This window comes from Heteronotia binoei, chromosome 5, assembly GCF_032191835.1.
Source record: "Heteronotia binoei isolate CCM8104 ecotype False Entrance Well chromosome 5, APGP_CSIRO_Hbin_v1, whole genome shotgun sequence".
Taxonomy (NCBI): domain Eukaryota; kingdom Metazoa; phylum Chordata; class Lepidosauria; order Squamata; family Gekkonidae; genus Heteronotia; species Heteronotia binoei.
Genome location: NC_083227.1, coordinates 158,113,410 through 158,140,197, shown reverse-complemented (window position 1 = coordinate 158,140,197; position 26,788 = coordinate 158,113,410). Strand labels below are relative to the sequence as shown.

At 46.7% G+C, this 26,788-nt stretch overlaps 1 protein-coding gene and 1 non-coding gene across 2 annotated transcripts in view; both read left to right on the top strand.

Moving 5' to 3' along the window:
• The window catches only part of TENM2 (teneurin transmembrane protein 2), a 1,752,117-nt gene that overhangs the window by 542,684 nt on the left and 1,182,645 nt on the right, over positions 1–26,788 (top strand). The gene's annotated exons all lie outside the window — the stretch shown is intronic.
• On the top strand, positions 10,658–10,781 carry LOC132573092 (small Cajal body-specific RNA 11). The gene has a single exon (XR_009555496.1). It is a non-coding gene; the product is annotated as a small Cajal body-specific RNA 11 (non-coding RNA).

Genomic DNA, 26,788 nt, shown 5'->3' with positions numbered 1-26,788 from the left:
CTGATTCCACCAGAGGGGAGCCATTATTGAGAAGGCCTGCTCCCTCGTTGCTTTCAGTTTGGCCTCCTTTGGTCCAGGGATTTTTAGGAGATTTTGGGAGCTAGATCTCAGTGTTCTCTGGGGAACATATGGAGAGAGGCGGTCTTTAAGGTAGGCAGGTCCTCGACCATATAGGGCTTTAAAGGCAATCACCAGCACCTTGTAGTGAACTCAGAATACAATTGGAAGCCAGTGCAGCTCCCTCAGCCCAGGCTGCACGTGCTCCCACCGAGGTAGTCCCACTAGCAGCCTGGCCGCCGCATTCTGCACAGGAAAAGGCGGCAACAATGCACTGCAGACAAAAGGAAAGCTGAGGATCAACATCTTGGTGATCATTGTCACGGTATGATGCCACAGCAAATTGATGCTGAGTGCCCAAGGCTGGGGTACTCACCCAGAGCCTCTTTCTAGAGCCTGTATTTATCCTCACAATAGGCCTTATTCCTAGTCATTATAGGAGGCTTATAGCACTAACATCTGCCAGTAGTAGTTTGCACCAGCCAGACTTTTTGAACGGTATTCAAGAGCAGCCCCACATAGAGCACATTAGAGTAGTCTGATCTAAAAGTCACTAACAGAACAAACCTCTGTAGGTCTACACAAAAATAAGTCCCATTATATCCACTGTTATTTCCAGGAAGGTGTTCTTAGTGTTGCATCCTTAGACATGGATGATGGTAGCAAGACCTTGGTATCCTTGCAGAAAGCAAGACTTGCAAATAAATTAAAGATGAAAAAGCCCTCTATGTCACAACCAATGCCTGGGAATCCAGGAGTGGAGCAGAAACTTGATCTGTCCTTAAGAATGTGACCCTGTGCAAAACCTATCTTGCTTTTTTGGCCAATGTCCTATCAGCATCACTTCCCTTTGGTCTACGCTCAGTGCAGCTAGAGACGCTTAGTGGAAATGTTGACATTACATCTTGAAACAGGAATTTTCTTGCATATGCCTTTTTTCAAAAATGATGTGTCACTTTGCATTTTGATGGGGTGGAGAGATATGCAATAAGGGATGGAAAATACCGGTCAAATACAAAGTCCAAAACTTTTTTAGGAAGCAAAGATAGTCACATGTTTCTTTGGGTTGTGGTCATCATGGTCATGACTTGTTTCAAAGATTAGTTCATTCAATATAATTTCTGATGGTGTGAACAAATGTTCTTTTTATGGAGATAAAGATGGCGACCAAGGAAGGAGCTCAGGTGCTAGAGCTCCTGAAAACAGGGTCCCTACCTGGTTATTAACCCCCCCTACGAGACCCAGATAGGCTGGCGCCGATTCCTGGAGAGGGGGTGAGACACCGGAGGGTCCGTGGAGAGTTGGGGTGCCGACGGAGCTGCTTCCAACGCTGAGTTTTCAACGCCGAGCCTTTATCATCGAGCCGAGGGCGGGGCCTGCTCCGGCCCGTTTCGAACACAGCTTCAGCTGAGGCGGCGGCGTGGACTGCGGCCTGGCTGGGGCGGCGACGTAGGCGCCCGGGCCGGGAGCGGGGGCCGACGTCGCTGCTTGGTCGCTGGACTGAGGCCGGAGTCGCTTGCTCGATGTCTGAGCCGGGAGTGGAGCTGACATTGCTGCCTCGCTGTTTGGCTGAGGCCGAAGACATAAGCGCCCGGGCCGGGAGCGGGGGCCGACATCGCTGCTTGGCTGCTGGGCTGAGGCTGGAGCCGCTTGCTCGGCGTCTGAGCCGGGAGTGGAGTCGACATTGCTGCCTTGCTGTTTGGCTGAGGCCGAAGTCGCTTACCTGGCGAGTGCGGTGGGGACAGCGGACGCGGCGAGAGGACCGCGACACTCACTTGGTGGGTGTGACGGGAGGAGTGCCAGAGGGGCCGAGCTACCGGGGAAGCTTGGAGGTGGCAACGGGCAACGCTGGGGAGCTAATGCAGGCGACCTGTGCGGTTAAATACAACAACGGGATGCACAGGTGAAATGGGGCTCTAAACGAACTGACTGCCCCTATAGGTAAAGCGGGGAGTGCTTTACTGCGTGACGGGGGAGCACGAGGGGGGTTTTACCCTCTGCGGGCTCGCCAGATTACGCAGGAAACATCGTATAAGACCCTCAGCCACTGGATCCTGCAATTGGAGTCGGCAACTCTCAGAGCCACCCAATATATCTATACGGCACCTCCTTGTCATCGACATCTGAACTTGACTCTGCACCTCGCACTTTATTCCACGTTATTGCTTCAACATCCTATTTGCAATATCCCATCTATACCCTACTGGTGCCTTTACCTGCCTTATTAGAGGAACTTAGGCTGCACTCATATTGCACTTAACAACTTCTACCTCCACTTACCCGTAATCCACTAGTTTAAAAATTTGCTTACTAATTGACTCACTTTGATCATTTTATTGTATATATTGGATTTGATTGTTTAAATTTTTAGCTAATTAATTTAAGAATGGTTAATAAGGGGGGACTATAATTGATTTGCTATTTGATTCTAATTTTTACCAATTATATACAAGGGAAATTTAGGGAGGGGTTTTTCGGGTTAATTGGAATATTAGTACCTAGTGGGACGGAGTAGTGAGAGAGTATCTCTGATTGCAGTCCTTGATAGTGGTTAAACAGCAGCTGCTGCCAACGGGAATGGCCGACTCAGGGATTCCAGTGCTCCTGGGGAGGGGGAGGTATGGCGGTGGGAGCAGATGTTATAAGGGAAGAGGACAGAGACATGACAGTGCTCGGCCCTCTTCCAATCTGCATCCCATCCCAAGGGTGACAGGTAGTAGGGCCAGGCTGAATAACCCGCCTCCGTCATTGGTGTTATGCAATGCCAGGTCCATTAATAATAAAACCTCAATCCTTCGAGAATTTCTGCTCGAACAGAACATGGACCTGGCTTGCGTGACCGAGACCTGGATCCGGGAGGGCGACACAGTAGCCCTCTCGCAAACAGCTCCTCCGGGCTACTCGGCCTTTCACCAATCGCGGACTAGTGGGTGGGGGGGAGGAGTGGCATTATTTGTACGGGAGGCTTACTCCTTCAGGGCGCTCCCGGCCCCAAAGATTGAGGGTATTGAATGTGCCAGTCTGGCGTGGGAGGCTGGAGAGGGGTTGGCGATCTGGCTGGTGTACCGTACACCTAACGCACCAGCCAGCGCCTTACCGTCCCTGCTCGAGGCGGTGACGGGCTGGGCGCTGGAGCACCCAAGGCTGCTAATCCTGGGTGACTTCAACGTCCATGCTGATGACCCGTCCTCTAGGCAGGCGACGGACCTAGTGTCTTCCATGGCGACACTGGGACTCTCTCAACTCGTTGCAACCCCCACTCACCAGGCTGGACACATGTTGGACCTGATCTTTGTGGCCGGGGTTGCAGTGAGCGATATAACCGCAGAGGCGGTGCCATGGTCGGATCACTTCGCCCTTAAGGCCCGTGTAGATATGCCTCCCCAAACCTGTTTAGGCAAGGAGCCTATTATGGCTCGCCCGCGGAGCCAAATGGACCCGGAACGGTTCCAAATGGCCCTGCGGGACTCCTGGCCCCCTGGCGATTCTCTCGATGGCCTGCGTGTCAAACGCAGCCGACAGGTCTAACAGCATCAGCACCGCCGGGCCACCCCGATCCAGATGCTGTTGAAGGTCATCCACTAGGGCAACCAACACCGTCTCCGTCCCATGTCCCGGGCGAAAGCCAGACTGAAGGGGATCAAGGACGGAAGCGTCATCCAGGAAAGTCTGTAGCTGCATCGCCACTGCCCTCTCAATAAGTTTGCCCAAAAAGGGCAAATTCGAGACCGGCCGATAGTGTGCCAATTGGGCCGGGTCTAATGATGTTTTTTTCAAGAGGGGACGGACCTCCGCCTCTTTAAGCTGTGTTGGAAATTGCCCTTCCGTGAGGGATCTATTTATGATATCCCGTACAGGATAGCTAAGCTCCCTCTGGCAGGATTTAATAAGCCAGGAGGGGCACGGGTCCAATTTACAGGTTGTTGGGCGAGCAGATAAGAGGATCCTGTCAACTTCCTCCAGGCTGAGAGGGCTGAAACCATCCAGAACATAATCCGAAGACAGGCCCGGAGCCTCGGTTTCGCTAACTGCCTCCAATGTGGCAGGGAGGTCGAGGCGGAGCGAAGCGATCTTGTCCGCAAAGAAATTCGCAAAAGCCTCACAGCCAATCTCCAATTCTTTACAATTTGGTCTGCCCTGCGGCAGTGTTGTTAGACTCCGAATTATATTAAATAGTTGTGCCGGGCGCCATGTTGCGGACGCAATCTCAGCCGCAAAGTATGTTCTCTTTGCGGTTTTGATTGCCACCTCATAGGACTTCATAATCTCTCTATAAGATGTTCGAGTCGCTTCGTCTCGAGTACGCCGCCATTGCCTCTCTAGTCGTCTGAGTTCCCGTTTTAGTTGTCGCAACCCCTGGTTATACCAGGGAGTCGACTTCAAACGGGAGCGCAGAGGACATCTAGGTGTGATTTCTTTGATAGCTCTGGAGAGTCTATCATTCCAAGACTCCACCAGACCATCCAAGGAATCGCCAGGGGGCCCAGGATCCCGCAGGGCCATCAGGAACCATTCCGGGTCCATCAGGCTCCGCGGGCGAGCTAAAATACGCTCTCCGCCTAAACAGGTTTGGGGTGGCACACCCACGCGAGCCTTAAGGGCATAGTGATCCGACCATGGCACTGCTCTGGCAGTAATATCGTTCACTAAAACTCCCGCCGTGAAGACCAGGTCTAACATGTGCCCCGCCTGATGAGTGGGCTTTGTGACAACTTGGGAGAGTCCCAGTGTCGCCATGGATGACACCAGGTCCATCGCCTGACTGGAGGCCGCGTCATCGACATGAACATTGAAGTCACCCAAGACCAACAGCCTTGGGTACTCCAATGCCCAGCCTGCCGCGGCCTCCATCAGGGATGATAAGGTGCTGGCCGGTGCGTTAGGCGGACGGTACACCAGCCAGATTGCCAGCCCCTCCCCAACGTCCCACATCAGGCCGACACACTCAACACCCCTGATCTCCGGGGCTGGGAGGGCCCTAAAGGAGTAAACCTCTCGTATGAGAAGCCCCACTTCTCCCCCCCCCGCCCACTAGTCCAGGACTGGTGAAAGACCGAGTATCCCGGGGGCGTCATCTGAGAGAGGGCTACGGTCTCCCCATCACGCACCCAGGTCTCGGTCACGCATGCCAGGTCCGCCTCCTGTTCCAGTAAGAAATCCCGGAGGACAGCGATCTTGTTATTAATGGACCTGGCATTACATAACACCAGTGCCGGAGGTGGGTAAGATCGCCTGGCCCCGCTACCTGTCACCATCGGGATGGGACGCAGGCAGGAAGGCCGTCGAGCACTGCTATGTCCCGGCCTCCTTCCCCTATAGGTCTGCCTGTTCTCACCGTCATACCTTCCTCTCCTCAGGAGCACTGGAATCCCCGGGCCAGCCATCTCCTGCAGGTGGAGACCAGCTCATCAACTGGTAGTGTACAAACCTATTCCTATTCCCCTTCAACCCTATTGTTGCCAGCAGCAATTCACCTTCCACTAGCCAACCACCAATGACCCCTAGTTATTTAATTTAAATCCCTCTGCCTAGATCACCTATAACTCCTTAGCTAACAATAATTTAATTAAACGTCTATTGGCTCCTTAACTTAAAAACCTAATAAATCCATTTGCAATAAATCCTTTGCTATTTTAAATGTTGGTAATTACGCTCCATACCAGATGGATTTCTGCCATTTAAACACACTATCTAAAGTGGGCAGCAGGAGAAGAAAGATGGTTGTTAGATCACTATTTACCCAGGAATCTGCAAGGGTCTCCACAAAACTCCATAATTGGATAATGGGAAATGTGGGCACTCGGCAGAATCTTTAAACTGCAACGCTGGTCATCTTGGTTTGAATTTCCAAAGTTAATTAGTGGGTGGCAATCTATTAAAGGAGAAACAAAAGAAAACTCTTCAGAGTGGGGCAGGCACAGCGAGGCAAAGACTTTGGGATGCCACTGAGTGCTTGAATGCCTCAAAAGGACAAAATGGAACAGGGGTCACGGGCCAGTGGGGCTGTTCCAAAAGTTTATTCTGGATTTCAAACACTGCTTCTCAAACAGTCAAGTTAAGAGTTACATTTTGGTTTGTCATGGAGACTTGCCATGTCTATTTTGGACCTAAGAAAGTACTTTTTTTAAAAAAAGGAAAAAACTTAAATCTATAACATTACCGTTATGATCTGGAATGGTCAGGTGATATTTCCCCCAATGGGCACTACTTGTTAGTGCATTGTGTTCTGATGGGTATTTGAACAGAGCCTCCTGAACTAGGAAAAAAGGGATCCCGTTGAAAGAAAAATGCAGCAATGTGTGGGCGTTTTCGCACTGACCTTACGCCGGAGCGACGTCCCTCTTCACTGCGCAGCGTCTGCGCGGATTTCGCACTAATTGCTCTGCAGAACCCGGAAGAGTCGCAAAGTCCCGTGGCTTTTGCGTCGCAAATGTAAACTGGGTTTTGGCGGTTTACATTTGCGATGCAAAAGCCGCGGGACTTTGCAGCTCTTCCGGGTTCTGCGGAGCAATTAGTGTGAAATCCGCGCAGACGCTGCGCGGTGAAGAGGGACGTCGCTCCAGCGTAAGGTTAGTGCGAAAACGCCCTGTGTCTTTTTGTGACAGTGTGTGAAAAAAAAAGAGAGAAAGCAGGTTTGAATTTGGAAGGGACAGAGCATCAAAGCAGAGCTAAATGTGATTTTGACTGAAGCACACTGAGTAGCTCAGTTTTGTCTCTAGATATTTAAAAGGTGTGCAGTCCTTTTAAATGTGATGACCAGAACTCCCTTTGGAGTTCAATTATACTTGTCACAACCTTGATCCTGGCTCCATCCCCAAAGTATGGGGTAGCAAATCTGATGCACTTTATGAGTGCTTCTTTGCTTCCACCTATGCTATGCTTACAGCAGCGCCGTGGCACAGTGTGGTAAAGCTGCAGTACTGCAGTCTGAACTCTCTGCTCATGACCTGAATTCGATCCCAGTGGAAGCTGGGTTTCAGGTAGCCGGCTCGAGGTTGACTCAGCTTCCATCCTTCTGAGGTCAATAAAACAAGCACCCAGTTTGCTGGGGGGAAAGTGTAGAAAGGCAATGGCAAACCACCCCATAAAAAGTCTGCCGTGAAAACGTGATGCGACGTCACCCCAGAGTTGGAAACGACTGGTGCTTGCACAGGGGACTACCTTTACCTTTTTATCTTTATGCTATGCTTATATATTTGCACACAAAGCAAGTATTACAAAATGGCATTTGTTTCCGGTGCTCTTTTGTCCAAAAGGGACAAACACAAGTAATGTGCCCTTAGAACATCTTGTTGAGAGAATTAGGAAGCACATAACAATGAATGAATGAATTCATTCATTCATTCATTCAAGCACATAACAATATGCTTGGTATTATGATGCCTGAAGGGAAATAGTGCAAGCATCCAAGTAATCTTGAGATGTCAGCAAGAGTTAATAATAAATATAGAGGCATAAATGGAGGTTTCCTGGCTGCCATATAAATAAGGGATGTCAACAGAACAGGACCCACATTCTGCAGTCTTTTACTTGAAGTACAAAATGCAGAGGTGAAGTAAAGGTTTAATCAAATATACACACAGAGGTTAAACCATGATGCTTAATCAGGGTACTTGATAAAGCAGAATAGAATCTCATTGCAGAAGTGTTCTGCAAAAAATATCACACTGCATGATTAAAAATTTTAAAATGTGGCCGCATCGAACGTTGAAGAAGCATCAAACGTATGATAACTTTTTCTTCTGCCTAATAAGTGAATTGTCATGTTCTGTGTAAGGGTCTTTTAATCTCGTTTTTAAACAGAATACACCATAACTCAGACCACTATCAAATGACTAATCATAGTTCACCACATTTTGGACAGAAATGTACAAAAAACATTAAATAGAGGATATTGTTAAAAAAAAAGTAGACTGACAAGTGGGAAGAGATTGCTTAATCCTGTGTCCTCATGCCCCCCAAATTGCCTGCCTATGTGTAAAGCCTAGGCTTGCCAGTCCCCAGGTCCCAGCAGGAGTTCTTCCACTTTCCCAGGCTACTTCCCGCCCCCAGTCAGCTGGCCGGCGGGGGGGAAGCCCGGCCCCCAGAGGACCATGTGCCTTTGCACCTCCGGAGGCTTCAGTCTCCGGTTGAAAGGCTTCCTCTTGGGATGGTGTGTCTGTGTTGCTGTGAAGAAGTTGGCAGCAACACGTGAGTAGAGAGACCACCAATCCCCTGCTTCAGACTCGCCAGAAACGGAGTGGGGGGGGAGGGAAACGTCTGCTGAGCACTTCATTATTCCCTATGTGAAGATCGATTCTCATACGGTATAATGGGGAATTGATCTGGAGGTTTGGGGGCTCTGGAGGAGCTGTTTTTTGAGGTAGAGGCACCAAATTTTCAGTATAGTATCTAGTGCCTCTCCCCAAAGTACCCCCAAAGTTTCAAAACGATTGGACTAGGGGGTCCAATTCTAGGAGCCCCAAAAGAATGTGCCCCTATCCTTCATTATTTCCTATAGAAGGAAGATATTTAATGGCCAGAACTCTCTTGGAGTTCAATTATGCTTGCCACACCCTTGTTCCTGGCTCTGCCCCAATGTCTCCTGGATCCACCCCCAAAGTCTCCTGGCTCCACCCCCAAAGTCCCCAGATATTTCTTGAATTGGACTTGGCAACCCTAGTAAAGCCTACCTTTTACATTTTGTCTAGAAGGGCTGAAAGCAGATTGCAGGGTGCTGGGCTTCATAGGTAGTATTAGAACATTGTAGGATAATAATAAATCAAACAATATTGCAAAAGACCGAACTGGCATGGAAAACCCATAATCAGTAGCCTATGGAAAGACAGAAATGAAATGCTGCAATTGCGTTTTAATAAAAATAATGTGTCAGTTCCTGTGATTGCGCCAGTGATCTCTTTATGACAACCATGTCAACATTAGCTTCTCGTCTAATTATAAGATGCTTTGTGCCACCAATGTGTTTTAAAATGATACGATATATGTGCGTTTATGGAGGCTTATTATTTGCGTGTAAGGCTGCTTAAAGGACAGATAATCATATAAATTAAGAAATAAATTGTGTTATTTATGATGAGCATAAATCTGGAGTAGGGTTCCCCCAATGTGGTGGCCATCTGTGCCACAGTGCTTATTGTCACTTACCTTGATGCCTGCTAAACTTCTCAAAAGTGGATGAGGCCATTGTAAGGCAGGACTTGTTACTGACTTCCCTCTAGGCTTCCCAATCCCCAGGTCCCAGTGGGGGATCCCCCAGTTTTACAGGCTTCCCCCCGCCCCCAGCCAGCTGGCTGGTGGGGGGAAGCCTCGCCCCCACAGTCACTATGCACCTCTCGAGCTCCGGCAGGTTTAGAAACCTGCAAGCAGGTCCGTTTTTGAAATGTATGCCTTTAAAGTTGAGCAGGAAACAGGAAACAGGACGCGCTTCATGGCGAAGGGTCAGCAGCAGTTTTGTCAGAGCACAGACCCTCCGTTTCTTTTGCTTTTGTTTTCAGAGCAAGTAAAGTTGTGGAGGAACCAGACCCAGTAAGTGTGTGTGTGAGAGAGAGAGGTAGGGAGGGGGCAGGGGATTCCCCGGTTTGGAGGCCCTTGCTCTGCTTTAGAATTTGGGGGGGGGGGGGAGGAAAATGTCTACTGGGCACTCTGTTATTCCCTATGGAGAATGATTCCCATAGGGAATAATGAGAAATTGATCTGCGGGCATCTGGGGCTCTGGGGTGTGGTGTTCTTTGAGGTACAGGTACCAAATTTGCAGCATAGTATCTGATGCCTTTCCTCAAAACACCCTCCAAGTTTCAAAAGAATTGGACCAGGCGGGCCAATTCTATGAGCCCCCAAAGAAGGTGCCCCTATCCTTCATTATTCCTAATGGAGGGAAGGCGTTGAAAAGGTGTGCAGTTCCTTTCAATGTGATGGCCAGAATTCCCTTTGGAATTCAAATGTACTTGATCCAACCTTGCTCATGACTCCACCACCAATGTCTCCTGACCCCACCCCCAAAGTCTCCTGGCTCCACCCCAAGATATTTTTTGAATTGGATTTGGCAACCCTACTTCCCTCAGTCAAATGAAGTGGTTTTCCGCTGAAGGATGAGGACTGCTAAGATACTGGGCTTTCCTCAGTCACAGTGTAGTTCTGTTCCTCATCAGGATTTCCTTCTATGCAAGAGATGAAAGTGTTCCATTTGGCTCTGACTCTAGAGGCAGCCATTTTAGGTTTGAAGCAGCCTCCTGCAGGTAGCCCTCACCACTCTTCTCTCAGAATTCCAGAGGTGTCTGCGGCCTCAAAAAGTTTGGGAACCCTTGATCTAGAACCATAACTTAGACCACTGACAAATGTCTAATCATAGCTCACCACAACTTTTTGGACATGAATGTACAAAAACGAAAAAAGCCATGTGTTTCAGGAATGAGATAGAAAATCTCTAAGCACTAAGTTCTGTCAGGTGACTGAAGTGGGAAGTGATCAATCAGCCTGAGTGATCAGGGGGCTCTATATTGGCAGGCCCAGCGCATGGGGTTCTGTTGCCTGAGGCAGAACCCCAGCATGCACCCCCCCAGTAGATTTTTTGTGCGTGCACCAAGTGGTGACATCATCACACCGGGCACTCAGCACATCTCCTCTGCAGTGCTCAGCAGTTGCTGGAGAGGGGAAGCCCCATTTTTTTTTTGGCTTTAAGGGGTTGGGGGAGCTCCACTGACCCCTTAAAGTCAAGAAAAAACATGGGTCAGTTTCCCTCTGTAGCACTCGCTGAGTTTCAGTGGGCACTGCAGACGGGAAGCAGATCCGAGGCTTGGGACAGCATGAGTGAGGAAGAAGAAGAAGAAGAAGAAGAAGAAGATGATATTGGATTTATATCCCGCCCTCCACTCCGAAGAGTCTCAGAGTGGCTCACAATCTCCTTTACCTTCCTCCCCCACAACAGACACCCTGTGAGGTAGATGGAAGATATTGGATTTATATCCCGCCCTCCACTCCGAAGAGTCTCAGAGTGGCTCACAATCTCCTTTACCTTCCTCCCCCACAACAAACACCCTGCTGGGAGCTGGTGCTGTAGGCATTTGCCTAGTTTGCCTACTCCCATGCACCGGCCCTGTATCTTGGTCCAGCCAATAAATTCAGAGCTCTGCAGATGAGGCATGATTCATAAACATGTTGTGATAATTTAGTTTGAATAAGGACTAGCTATGTTATAAAAATATCCTAGTAAAGTATTCTGTGAATAATATTTTTTTTTAATTGCACAATCTGGTTTTGTTCTGTTCCAAGAACAGCCAAGTTCACTTGTCAGAGATTTAAAAAATCTTACAATAGTGCAAAGTCTAGTGGGCTTCACAAGATGAAGAAACAGCGGGCCCAATTGCATTGGGGAGCTTGACTTATAACGAAAGCATTAATGCAGCCGTGCCTTTCTCCAGCTTTAAATCACATCCTCAGTGACTGCATGTTATAAAACAATCAAAATATTGGTTTAAAGAGTACTAAATAGACTAGTTAAAAGGGTACTGAAACTATGCCTAAAATATAGTTTTGACCTTAAAAGCTGAATTATTTCCTGTAGCAATCAAGTACTTTCTAGAACAGGAGTCTAAATTTGCTTAATGTAAGAGCCACATAGAATAAATGTCAGATGTCTGAGAGCTGCAAGACATGAATGTGAAATGTTGGAAGGATGGCAAGATGGGAGGGAGGGAGGAATGAATGAATGAAGGAAGGAAGACAACTTTAACTTTGAATGCATCTTCTAAGTCACAGGCTGGCTTGGCTTGGAGAAGTGATTTAAAGAGACAAATGCCTTCTCCAAGCTGGCTGTCAGGGCAGTGGGGGCTGTAAGAGCCATACGATATATGTCAAAGAGTCACATGTGGCTCCTGAGCCACAGTTTGGCCACCCCTGTTCTAGAAAGTAACTTAATAACCCTCAGTAAATTACTATTTCTCTTTTTGCCTTGAGCCTTTTGGAGTTTAGTGCCATTTTGAAATCTTACTGGAGAATTTCTGTCCCATTTGTCCATTGGGAATTCTATGTGCAGTCTTTGGACACACTGAAAAAGAATCTTGTGGGTTTTGCAGCTTTTTGCAACTTATTGATACATCAGAAACACTTTGATATTTTTTCTGAGCTTTTGCCTTTAGTTGAGATACGTGGTTGGAGCACCCTATGCTAGAAGAGGATTCCAAACAGGAATACTCAGGTCGACCTCCTGTTCATTGGGATTCCTTTGATGGAACTGTGAAACTTTGGGGACATTGTTATTGCTATTTAGTCTTCTATTGAACGTATTTGTATGATTTTGTTTCAATACATCCTTAGTTATTCGGTCACTATAACTTCAGTTGTGCTGTCTTTAACCTGCAAGTGACCTCTCTCCCTTGACCAACCTTCAGATGGGGCCTGGAGATCTGGAATTGTAACTGACCTTCAAACATTTTTCCTGAGTTTTTTGTTTCACTGATTCTAGCCCCGTACTGATTTGGTTTATCCTTTGATTTCTACACATATTTTTGTGCCTTCAGTTTTTACTTCAGTTTGGTTCATTTTTCTCCTGGGTTTTTTGTTTGTTCCTTTACAGACCACTTTTGCCCTGATCTTTTTCTGGAAGCTAATTTTGAGTCACCTTTTTCCCCCCCCATGAATAATGTTTCTATTGGTTTTCTTTATCTCACCTACTTCCACCCACCTCCAGCCCACTAATTATTAGACTGTGGTAGTCAAAGCACTCTCCTCTCCACTCTCAAGATGAGTTATTTCTTTTCTTTTACATGGCACTAAAATATTGATGTATCACTGGAGTGTCATAACAATAGGCAGCAAATTCTCTGAATTTCTAGCTTTCATTTTAAAAGAAGTCTCTAGTGCCTTCCTCACATAGATATGCCTTTTTCCTTATATCTTCCATGAGGGGAAATGCTAGAAACTGAAAAATAAAAGATGGGAATTCAGAGAACCTGCTAAGCCTGTGGTTACAATCCTCCAGTGATATAGCAATATTTTAAAAAGGGGGGAGACATGATGTGGCACCACTGATGATGCCACAGCTGACAGCACCCTCCTTTTGATGGAGGTCCTTTGCTTGGGTCATGGCGCTCTGGGAAGAGAAATTCCTCTCCCAGTTTTTGACGGTGTGTCACTGAAAGCGGCGCACCAGGTCAAGAGCTTGGGGGTTCTACTGGAGCCTTCATTGTCAATGGAGGCCCAGATAGCGGCCACTGCCAAGTCCACGTTTTTTCATCTTAGATGGGCGAGGCAGTTGGCCCCCTTCCTCGAGCGCCAGGACCTAGCAACAGTGATCCATGCAACGATCACCTCAAGACTGGATTACTGTAATGCCCTCTACATGGGGCTGCCTTTGTGCCGAACCCGGAAGCTGCAGCTGGTGCAGAACACAGTGGGTACGCTGTTGTTAGGGCTCCTGAAATGGGAACACATACAGCCAGGGCTGTGCGGGCTGCACTGGGTGCCATTGCATACCAGATTCGGTACAAAGTGCTGGTTATTACCTTTAAAGCCCTATATGGTTGAGGGTCTGCCTACCTGAGGGACCATCTCTTCCCATACGAACCCCAGAGAGCACTGAGGTCAGGGGGAAAGAACCAGCTGAATATCCCTGGGCTGAGGGAGGCCAAATTGAAGAACACAAGGGAACAGGTCTTCTCTATCGCAGCTCTACACCTGTGGATTCAACTTACGGATGAAGTGCGGGCCCTGCGGAGTCTTGAGCAATTCCACAGGGCCTGCAAGACTACTCTTTTTAAGATGGACTTCGCTGAATGCTGAGCTAATGATAGATTGGCTGCTGTTGTATTCCACCATCAATTTATTAAAAACCTGTAATTTAGCACCATAACTGTTAATTTTAATTGGAATGTTGATTTAAATGATGGCTTTATAATGTAGTATTTATTGAATTATATGATTTTATTGTATTGTATTGAACTAATATGTTGTGAGCCGCCCTGAGCCTGCTTCGGTGGGGAGGGCGGGATATTAATAATAATAATAATAATAATAATAATAATAATAATAATAATAATAATAATAATAATAATAATAATAATAATAATAATAATAATAATAATAATAATATATTTATTTATATCCCGCCCTCCCCGCCGAAGCAGGCTCAGGGCGGCTCACAACATGTAAAACTTACAAATTACAATATAAAACATTGTCAAACGATATATATAATTTACTAATTAAAACCATTATAATTAAAAACATAAAATTACAATAAAAATTAACATTTACAGTGCTATACTCTAGATGTTCTCCTTGGTAGTTTATGATGGCCGAATATAGTGGATCAATCCACATTTAAGTGAAGGCCATTTGAAAAAGGGTAGTCTTGCAGGCCCTGCAGAATTGATCAAGACTCCGCAGGGCCCGCACTTCATCCGGTAGTTGGTTCCACCAGTGTGGAGCTGCGATCGAAAAGGCCCTTTCACGTGTACTCTTCAGTTTGGCCTCCTTTGGCCCAGGGATTGTCAACCAATTTTGTGCACCTGATCTCAGTACTCTCTAGGGCACATGTGGGGAGAGATGGTCCCTAAGGTAGGCAGGTCCTCAGTCATATAGGGCTTTAAAGGTAATAACCAGCACTTTGTAATGAATCCGGTATACAATTGGCAGCCAGTGCAGCTCACGGAGCCCCAGCTGTATGTGCTCCCACTTTGGGAGCCCTAATAATTACAGTAATCCAATCTTGAGGTGGATTACAGTAATCCAATCTTGAGGTGACCATTGCGTGGATCACTGTTGCCGAGTTGTGACGCTCTAGGAAAGGGGCCAACTGCCTCGCCCGCCTAAGATGGAAAAAAAGCAGATTTGGCAGTGGCTGCTACCTGGGCCTCCATTGACAAGAAAGGCTCCAGTAGAACCCCCAAGCTCTTGACCTTGTGTGCCACTTTCAATGGCGCACCATCAAAAGCTGGAAGGGGGATTTCCCTTCCCAGACTGCCACGACCCAGGCAAAGGACCTCTGTCTTCGTTGGATTCAGCTTCAACCTACTCAGCCTGAACCAACCTGCCACGGCTTGCAATGCTAGATCCAGATTTTTTGGGACACAGTCAGGCTGACCGTCCATTAGTAGATAGAGCTGGGTATCATCCGAATATTGATGACACCCAAGCCCATATCTCCAGGCAATCTGGGCAAGGGGGTGCAAGTAGATGTTAAATAACATCAGAGAGAGCACTGCCCCTTGTGCTCTCTCTCATTGCCACCCTTTGTCCCCATCCATCAAGGAAAGAGGAAAGCCATTGTAAGGCCAGCCCTCAAATCCCTGCGTAGGCGAGGCAGCAGGTCAGCAGCCGATGGTCGACCCTATCCAACGCAGCTGATAGATCTAACAACAGCACTGCCACACCACCTCGATCCACATGCCTCTGGAGATCATCCACCAAGGCGACCAGCACTGTCTCGGTCCCATGACCTTGGCGGAAGCCGGACTGGTGAGGATCTAAGACAAAAGTGTCATCTAGAAAACTCTGCAACTGCAATGCTACTGCCCTCTCAATGATTTTACCCCAAAATGATCAATTTGAGACCGGCCGATAATGTGCCAATTCAGTCGGATCTGATGTAATCTTTTTCAGGAGAGGGTCGACCACCGCCTGGTTAAGAGATGTTGGAGAACACCCCTCTGAGAGGGATCTATTTACAATGTCCCGTATAGGACATCCAGGTTCCCTTTGGCAGGATTTAATTAGCCAAGAGGGACATGGGTCCAAATCGCAAGTTGTTGGGTGTACAGTAGAGAGGATTCCGTCAACTTTCCCCAGGCTAAGTGTGTCAAAGATTATTAGGGTTTGTAGAATCTTTTGGGCTCAAAAATATGCAGAACTGAACCAGAAGACAGGCACGGAGCCTCGAGTTCTTGTACTGTATCCAATGTGGCAGGGAGATCGTGGCGGAGCGACGTGATTTTATCTGCAAAATATTTCACAAAAGCCTCGCAGCCAATCTCTAATTCTCTAACATTTGGTTTGCCTTGAGGCAGCGTTGTAAGGTTCCCAATTATCCTAAACAATTGTGCTAGGCGCAAATTTGCAGACGCAATCTTAGCCGCAAAGTAATCCTTCTTAGTGGCTTTGACTGCCATCTCATAAGACCTCATAAACTCTCTAGAAGATGTTCTTGTCGCTTCATCTCGAGTATGCCGCCATTGCCTCTCTAACCATCTGAGCCCTTGTTTCAGCTGTCGCAGCTCCGGGGTATACCACAGAGCCAGCTTAACGCGAGTGTGCAGAGGGCATCGAGGTGTGATCTCATTGATGGCCCTGGATAGTTGGCCATGCCAAGACTCAACCAGGTCATCAAGGGAATCGCCAGGGATCCTGCAGAGCCATTTGGAACCGCTCAGGGTCCATTAGACTCTGCAGGCGAGCCAAAATAGACTGCCCATACAGGCGGAATGTTAGCCCCTAATTAGGAAGGGACTAACTAAAATAGCAATAGTACATCAATTATAAATGTCAATCAAGATTGTAGGGGGCAATTTATGTTCCCTACTTATTAGCATAATATGGAACATAATACGTAAGAAAGCAGCTTATGTGGATTTAAGATAATTGTTGAGATTTTTCTAAATCTGTTGATAAATTGCAGATCTGAGATATGACTCGTCAAACAGTTTTTTAAAACTTGATTTGCAAAGTTAACAGTTCCTTCATAGAAACTTGATTTGCAAAGTTCATTAAAAATTTGATTTGCAAAGTTAACAGTTCCTTCATAGAAACCAGTTCCATAGTCTGCTTACTACTGTCTCTTACTGCATTTTTTCTGCAGCATGCTTTGTGGCTACTTTACAGCAGTTTTGAAGCATTTCTTTTCAGTGAATAATCAGACAGTATTCATCTAAAAGGACACAGGAGGAACTAGGCTTGGAAACAATGTACTGAAAATATTTGTTTGAACTGTCTCAAGTTTTCCCTCTATCTTCCGGATACCATTTATAAATAAGCACTTCCCTTCCCAGTTAATCACGGAAATGGTCTATTTTTATTCCCACAACATTATGCTTACCCTTATTTTGCATATATATGTTCCACCTTTTCTAATAAATAAGTATCTAGATATGCTATAAAGCTGAGAGCTGAAGAAATAATTGTGTGTAGTTTCAAAATTAGGCTGGTTTCTGAGTGGAAGTTAATTTTTGTGCCTATATTTAGTGATTTTTTTAATATAAATAAGTGTCAGTAATCAGGCAAGTGATTTGTTGACACCATTTTTGTTTGTTATTATAGCACGGAAGGAGTTCTTTAATGTGGAACTATTTAATGGTTCTCAGTCTATTACAGTTTCACAGTTTTGCTTCACTGAAGGTTTTTTAAACTTTTATGAGTAAAGAAACCACTAATTAAAATAAGAAATATGCACGAATAGGTTGTGAACAGTTTGTTGATCAATTGGGTACTGATCACCACAGGTAACCAGGAAATGCATCAAATTATCATCCTGAGTTATGTCCTCTTACTGTTCCATTAGAATGTTAAGGAACTGCACATCTAAGTTTTATTGCAGATGAATAATGGACATATATCACTGTAGAATCTCTAGTTTTTCAATTAGTTTCACTGACATATAGTAAAAGTTTTATAAAGTTCTCTGCAGTACAAAATTCAGAACTGTGGAATAAGAATTGCTAATATGATACACTATAAAACTTCTTTGCAGTTGCATATATCACCTTGAGTGGTGACACTATGAGTGCGATCAGACGGGCAAGTTGCAGCAGCAGCATAGCATGTCTGGAAAAGTCGTTTGAGTTTGCACTGCCCCCCACCATCAAACGTCGGGTGCTCAGATGACATCGATCCATGCTATGCCGTTCACATTGCTAATACGCTATGTCCATGGACGCACAGGGAATTTTTTTTTTAAAGTCCCACTGTGTGTGTGCATGAGTGCTCTTTAGAGTGGGGTTGCGGGGGGAGGACATGCCAGAAACAGAATGAAGCAATCACACTGCTCGTGAATTTCTATGGCGTGCCTGGGCAATCAGACACCCAGAAGCTCACCATGGATGCATTTCCCACGGAAGCTGCTGGGAATTTAATCCATCTGGGAGTAGTCATAGCACGAAGTAAAGATGAGTGGAGAATGGGGGGCTAGATGTGCAGATGTGGTTGTACCCATTTAATCCAGGGGAGAGGGGTGGCTGTGGTGATCCAAATTGCTCATGTGATCACACCCTGTGGCTGATAATAGACAGCCAGTTTGGGGTGGCTTGCAGCCGCACCAAAGAAAGCCGGCCGGAAGAAGAGCACCCCAGAGCTTCTGGTCAGCGCTGCAGGAAGGGGCAGGCCTTGGGCGGCTGGGGAGCATGTGGAAAGCTCCCGCGTCCCGCTTGCGGCTCCCCGGGTGCTTGTAAGGCACTCTCTGGGCTTCTGGACGGCCAGGCGCCGCCTCAGAGCCGCCCCAGCAAAAAGGAACCACTTTCCGAGTGGTCCCTTTTTGAGCCGGGTGGATCGTCCTTCAGGACGGGGTAAGTGCGGGACAGGGGAGGGCGGCAGGTGTTGCCGTCTGGCTGGTTTATTTGGGTCGACTTCAGAGGCGTCTCTGAGTCGACCTAAAGTGCCGGTCTGTAATCAGCCTGTGTATCTGTCTCTGGGCTTTATTAAAATGCAGGTTTCACTTCAAGATTTTAGTTTAGTATAATCAGCATATAATTTCCTCATATTCATTTGTCCCTTGCGATGGTGATTCATTTTATTTCCCTGCTTCTGTCTTAACCACGTATGGTATATAATGGCCTCACTGGCCCCCAGCCATAAAAGCCTCACAGCAGCTACACGACAATTGTTATTGTGGTGTTTTCTTGAATGTACAGAAATGAGGGCCAGTGGGCCATAGGCACATCACTGCGCCTGTTAAAATACATGTAGAGACCTTCTCTGAATGATACAATCTTAGCCCTGTATAAAGTACAATAGACAAATATTATGCCAGTAGAGTTCCATTAATGGAATGGACTTTTCATGCTGATTCACTGTTACCCACAGCTCCTCAAGTGTTGTCCCTGTGGTTCAGGAACCCCAGTGGAACAGTGCTTGGTTCTGCAGTGGGACAGGGGAATTGCCCCCTCACAAAAAAAAAAAAAAAGCAAAGGCAGCTAAAGACAGGTGGTTTTTTTCATACTTCCTGGAAGAAGCTACGGTCTTGTTATCAGCTACTTTTTAAATACAGCAGGATACAAATGAGGGGGGAAGTGAGCCCATGGGATGGAAGAGTTGGGCAGAAGTATTTTACATGAAATAAACAATTACACTGGTGTGGTGTAGCAGTTAAAGTGTCAGACTAGAAGATGAAGAAGATGAAGATATTGGATTTATATCCCGCCCTCCACTCCAAAGAGTCTCAGAGCGGCTCACAATCTCCTTTACCTTCCTCCCCCACAACAGACACCCTGTGAGGTGGGTGGGGCTGGAGAGGGCTCTCACAGCAACTGCCCTTTCAAGGACAACCTCTGCCAGAGCTATGGCTGACCCAAGGCCATGCCAGCAGCTGCAAGTGGAGGAGTGGGGAATCAAACCCGATTCTCCCAGATAAGAGTCTGCACACTTAACCACTACACCAAACTGGCTCTCCGAAGAGTCTCGGAGTGGCTCACAATCTCCTTTACCTTCCTCCCCCACAACAGACACCCTGTGAGGTGGGTGGGGCTGGAGAGGGCTCTCACAGCAGCTGCCCTTTCAAGGACAACCTCTGCCAGAACTATGGCTGACCCAAGGCCATGCTAGCAGGTGCAAGTGGAGGAGTGGGGAATCAAACCCGATTCTCCCAGATAAGAGTCCGCACACTTAACCACTACATCAAACTGGCTCTCCGAAGAGTCTCGGAGTGGCTCCCAATCTCCTTTATCTTCCTCCCCCACAACAGACACCCTGTGAGGTGGATGGGGCTGGAGAGGGCTCTCACAGCAGCTGCCCACAGATTGATTACCCTACCCTATAAAAGAGTTGTAGTAATGAAAAGAAAACAAGTTATCTTGATCTTGTGTGGCACAAGTACAGACTAAAGGCAGTTTAGTCTTGGCTGTTTATTTCAATTTTCTGTGTAAATGAACTCGTGTGCAAAAACCTTGTCTTTGATATGAAACATTTTAATTTTATTATTGGACTACATGTATCCATTTTATCCATTAGCATTTGATTGCAAGTTGTTGAGAGCATCACTAAGAGGACAGAGGGCTATAAATGTGGACTAGAAATTATTTAACTACTGACTGTTCATTCTTCAGGAAAGCATATAGGTGTGGGGAAGGGATGTTTTACTTCCTGCATTAAGCACACGCTAGTTTTATTCACTGTTTATGTTACTGAAACAGATATTACATGCTGCTGTATTACCCTTTTCCTTTCAAGAAGTCCCTACCACTCTTTTTCGAAACATATTTTTTTGGCCCTCCTTCAAGCTTAATGCTGTCTTATTTAAAGTGTTTTCTACAAGTCTGCAATATGTTAGGGAATGGGATCACTATATAGCCTGCAGCCAAGCTACCATGATCTCATAAACCAGTTAAGGGTTTGCCCTGGTCATTTATTAGGTTTTGCTTTCATGTCTTTCATATAAGTGCTGCAAAGAAGTGATGTTGTTTTGTCGAGTAGATTAGCATTTTTGCCTTCAGGTCAGTACTGAACCAATCCCTTCACCAGGCATTGCCCAGCTCCAAAGACTTTTTATTGGAAATGTGCTTTAAACAGAGAGCATGACTGCTAAAGATACCACGACACACTTTGCAGGGGGTGGGGGTGGGGGGTGGGGTTTGAAACCAGGAAGCATAGTAACCCCAGGGTATATTCTAAATTGAGAAATTCAGCCTATTAAAAAGTCAGTCTCTTATTTCAATTTAGCAGTTTTTAGGTCAGAAAGGATGTCGTATTACCAGGTGATCTGACCTTCAGGATATCAAAGGCTATGCTCTTTTTTCCTGTGCTATTGCTTCCATTCCATAATGCCCACAGAACATTCTGTCTTGATTTATGGATTTAAATTTGATCAAAGATATAATACATCACTTCACAAAATTCTTCCTATGCCGTTTGCTGGTTAAGTCAAATGTTTTCAGATATGAGAGGACAGGTTTTCAGAATGGTATGTTCAAGGAAGAGAGAATATAATGGAACTCGGGGAGGTAGTGTTATTTCAGTAAAACAAAGTTCAGGAGCCTTTAAGTGAATCTGCCTGTACAATCTAGACAAGGTGAGAATCTTCAGTATAGGCCACGAGGCTGAATCAGGCTTCTGTCATCGAGATATTGCAATGTGTGGTTGGAAAATGTAAACATTAGACATATGTCGGTCTGAATATTTTTCAAGTTTAAATTGTCCACATGCATCATAAAAATTGCCTGCACGCAAGGAATGTATCTTCCTTTGATTGCCTTTCACTGCTATGAGCTATTGCTTTAGGTTTACACCCTGAAATCTACTACAACAGTAGTAAGGAATGTGTCACGAGCTGGGGCTGGGCCGGGCCAGGCGAAGTCCAGGGGCAGTCCAAGGTCTGTAAATGGTAAGCAAGGAGGGTCCAAAGCACCAAAACCAAATCACAGTCCAGGTATCGTAGGTCAGAGGTTCAGAAGCTGAAGTCAGGGGGTCCAGAAGTCAAAGCCAACGTCAAGGGGTCCAGAAGCCAAAATCAGACGCTGGAGTGAATGCTAGAACGTCAGGTAAGTGACTAGTTGCTTCCACAAAGCCTTCTCCCAAAGCCCACAGCTATATAGCCCTCTGCTGTCTGTTGCCCATTTGGACTAATTGCTGACTCAGAGGGCGGCCAGGATCCTGCTGAGACTCAAGCATCCTCACTCCTAGAGGGGCCAGGATCCTTTTAGAACTCAGGGCTCAGGGAGCGTCTTGCTCGTGAGTGTGCCGCCCTCCTCCGGTCCCTGAGGTCCTGACGAAGATGGTCACGCACATGAGCCACCCGAGAGGGCGAGGCAGGGGGGCGTGGATCTTCTCCAGTAGGAGGCAGGGGCACTGCTGCCGGTGGCAGGGGCACAGTTTCTTCTGCAGGGTTCCCAGCACCCATGACAGAATGTGCATAAGTGATGAGTTACATCTGCAACTTGGAAAGAACACTGAGATCTGAGTAGACTGAAATCAAAAATAATGTTTACTAAAGGAGGTAATACAGATACCAGAGGTAGGGAAATATCAGAACTGAAGCGCTCACTGTCATTTCTTAGCACTAGAATGCCTAACAAGGATCTATCCACTCTAGAGTGTGGCAGCAGGATTTTTAGCTACCGATCCACACAGGTCCAAAGGGAGATCCATGTTCCAAGGCAGGGTTCCAAGCATTTGAGCAACAAGTAATCAGCTGGATTCCCCAAATCACCCAAATAGGGTAATCTTTGGCAGCAAGATCACATACCAGGCAGAGCACGTTAACCTACACTGCGAGCAGCTTTTACTTGAATTGCAGAACACACAGCGGGGTTCGGAAACAGAATATTCTTTCCAGGCTTCAAAAGACGTTAGGAGACAAGTATGGTGCTTAACTCTAGGAAAAGTGGGCCACTGGAATAATTTCCCCAAGAAGGCAGAAAAGGGGAGATATCCAGAGGGAGGGGGTATTTTTGGATACATTCTTCGTCCTGTTAGAAAAGGAGAGCTTTGGTGGGCAGTTAAATAGTCACTATTGGATTCTGTGATAATCCAAGGTGGGATAACCTTTACTGAGGCAATTATTATGCAACAAACTCTGTAAATAAAGGCATACTGATTAATTATGGGATCTGAAGGCAAAACACTGGGCAAAGCAAGGTTTTATTCTACTCTAGTTTGTCACATTCTCAGGGTGCAGGCAGGCAGGAGTCCAAAGCCAGTCCAAGGTCAAAGTCCAGGAAGTCAAGCAGGAGCCAAGTCACCAATGCAGAATCACAAACCGGAATCAGAAGTCAATGTCCAAAAGCCAAAAGGTCAGGGTGCCAAGGAAATCAAGCAGGTCAGGATCAGGAAGGAGCGTGGGTGCAAGCCAGAGAATAGACTTGTTGCTTTCACAAGGTTACCAGGTCCTGGGTGGGAGCTATATGGGAGTCTCAATCAGCCTGCTCCCTGGGTGGCAGTGACTCTTCTAGAACTCAGGGCTGAGAGATCTGAAGCATCGGCATGCCTCATGTCTTTGCTCTGAAAGATCTTTCCGGAGCCTGCTTCAAACTCTTGAGATGGGAGGAGGGGAGCTTGGAGGAGATTGATCGTCAACAGCTGACACTGGTGCCTGGAGAGTGATTGATGGGCCAGCTGCTGTTTGTTCAGCTGATGAACTGGCTGGCAACTCTTCCAGGTCTGTTAACCCTTCCAGCTCCTCCTCGTCAGGGGTCATGACACTACCTCTCCCGCATAGAACCCCCCCCATGGGCCAGGCCAGTCAGGATAGGCCATGTGGAACTGCTGCACGAGGTCAGGGGTGTGTAGGTTGTCCGCAGGTTCCCATGAACGTTCCTCAGAGCCTTAGCCTTCCCAGTCCATGAGGTACTGGAGGTCCCTGTGGTGGATTTGGGAGTCCAGGAGCTGGTAGACCTCGTATTCCTCCTCCTCATCGACCAGGACAGGAGGCAGCAGCACTGGAGGTGGCTGTCAGATGGAATCTGGTGGTGTAGCAGGAACAAGGAGGGACCGGTAAAAGACCGGGTGGATGCAGAGGGTGGCCGGCAGCTGTAGCCGGGAAGCAGTGGGGTTGATTTAGTCCGTGATCAGGTAAGGCCCCATGAAGCGAGGGTCCAACTTGCAAGACCGGCCAGGCCGATTCAGGTAATGGATGGAGAACCAGACGTGGTCACCGGGCTTCAGTGGGGCCCCCACCTGTCGCTTTCAGTCGCTGGCTGCCTTGTAGGCCTCTTTAGCCTGTTGGAACTGCTCTCGGAGCAAATCCTGGAGAGCCCAGAGATCCTGCAGGTGCGCATCAGCAGCAGGGACTGCTGTGAGGGGCAGGACTGTGGGAAAGATGTGAGGGTGGTACCCATAGGTGGCAGCAAATGGGGTCTGTTGTGTGGATGCATGTACGCCATTGTTGTAGGCAAACTTGGCCAGGGGTAGCAAGGCGGCCCAATCATCCTGCTGGTAGCTGGTATATCAACACAGGTATTGTTCCAGCATGGCATTAGTGCGTTCGGTCTTCCCATCTGTTTGGGGATGGTATGCTGAGGACAAATGCACCTGGGTGCCCAAGCTGGAGTGCAGGGCTTGCCAGAATCGGGAGGTGAACTTGGGGCCTTGGTCTGAGAACAAGTGTACTGGGAGCCCGTGCAGGTGAAAGACGTGCTGGAGGTAGAACTGGGCTGTTTCAGGAGCCATGGGTGGCTTGGGGCATGGAACAAAGTGAGCCATCTTGGTGAAGAGGTCCACCATCACCAAGATGCAAGTGTACCCCTTGGACCTGGGGAGCTCGGTGATAAAGTCCAGGGAGATGGTGTTCCAGGGTCCTGCAGGTGTGGGTAGGGGATGCGAAAGCCCTGGGGGCTTGGCCAGTACATCCTTGGCACGTCAGCAGATCTCACAGGAACCAACATAGCGGGCCATGTCGGCACGGACGCGAGGCCACCAGAACTCCCGCGTGAGCAGGTGCAGGGTCTAGTGTTGGACGAAGTGCCCTACAGGAGGGGCGTCGTGGGTCAGGCAGAGCACGTCGGCCCGGAGGGGCCCGGGAAGCACGTATAGGCACCCACAGTGCAGGAGGAGACCTTGGCGGGTAGAGAGATCCCCGGCCGTGCATTCCTGTGTGTTCCTGCTCAAAAAAAGCCCTGGGAAGTTCTAAGATACAAATGTTTTGAATAAGTAAGCGTATATCATTTTATTTGCAATATTTTAAAAGTTTATGGTAATTTACTGATTTTGTTTTTCAAGTGATTTTCCAATAGCTACTGGGCTTTTAGGAATTTTATTATTATACCCAACCAACATTTATAAATAATGCTTATGTTAGTTTTTGGACACTTTGATTATTTTTCTTCTACATCAAAAGTTGGAAAGTCAAATGCCATTCTAAGAAAAACATTTTTGCCTGTGCGTATTTAAAAATGCTTTTTAATATTTCTATTAAACTAAAATATTTGAATAAAATACATGGTTTCTAGAAATGACAGAGATGTTTATGAGGCTTAATAACTATGTATGGATCACTATTGTTGCTGTATTCCTAAGAAAAAAACTTACAATATGACTAATCTCTCTATAAAGTGCCATTCACACTTAAAGCATTGTGGGAATGTTAACAATAGTACTTGTAGGAACAAATAGAACCTATTATTTGAAGCAAGTCAGTCGCTTAATAGATTGACTTTTAAAAATCCGTGTAGGCAATGCATGATGCTATGTTTGAATTTTAAGATCATCCTACTAACTTGGGTTTATAATAAAAAAAAATGAGTTTATCCTATGACTGGTAATAATTAAGATGCTAGTTACAGTAAACTGAACATTTGTTGCCAGGTATCAAATGGATAATCACTAAAGCTAGCAGGAGGTACAATAAAATGGTCCATAACAGATTCCCATATATTACTTCCTGTACGTTTGACTGTAGTAAGATTCATAAAGCCCCTTATCTGAGCCATTAACACGCATCTATTTTCAGTAATCATGATATAACACATTTATGAGAATTATTTCCCAGTACTGTTCATCGAGACTGTCTGTGCACCCCCTTCTTTTAAAAAACACGGTTGGGAGATGGAGAATAATTGCTCGGTTATTGCTGAAGTTTTCTGAGGTTAGTAAAAAGCAGGGTGTGGGGACACATCCCTCTCTGGTAAAACTCATTAATTCAGAGACAAAGCTCCAAAGCTATCCAAACATTTCTTGAACCGCAGCAGCGGTGTCGTTCTGACAGTAGATCAGATTAATGGAATTGTCTACTCCCTTGTCATTGTCTTGTTCCTGTGCCGTTGAAAGTTAAGGACTGACAAATATGCTCACTGGTAAATACCTGCCTTTAAAGCGGCCGGAATGGCAGAAAAGCCACACTAGGGCAAGTAAGCTGGTAACCCCCACAGCAGAGTAGCTGCACGCATGTTAATCACGTTGCAACTGTTGATTGTGTTGTAAACTTTGTATGGCAATGGGCTTCATCTTTGTTTCTTACTCTTCTTGGATGGTTTCATTGAAAGAGCTAAGAGAAACAAGGGCTATATCAATCAAGAATTGAAACAAACAGCATGTGAGGAACTGAGCATGACTGCTATCTGGACTTAGGAAAATGCCACGGCCTGAGTACACTTCAAGTCCTCATATGTCAACCCTTGTTACATACACTAGGATTCTTCTATGGAGAGATGATGGTATAGACACTGGAACAAGATGTATTCCCTGTACCTATCCTGGCAATTTCCATTTTTGCTGCTTCGTGGGACCAGGCTCTGACCTGGGGGATAGTTTAAAGAAAAAAAAAACTAAGGTGTGTTTGACCAGTAGCAGCAATGGATTAGGTCAGCGTTTCCTATTTGCAGGGTTGCGACCCAACCCCGGGTCATGGACCTCTCAATACCAGGTCGTGGGGAGATGGCAAAGGCAGATCCCGGACTCCCCTCCTCATTTAAACACCTCCCTGCGAGACCAAAACAGTCTCTCGGTTATTATATGGGATCCCCATTTGGATCAGCGCCTTCAGCAATTATCTTGAGCAAATCCAGGCAATGTTTCTTTGCTGTACCCTGGGAGTTCCCAATTGTGTTAGCTAAACTGAAATGTGTCTAGAGGTCTGGATACACTTGATAGAGACTACGGCATG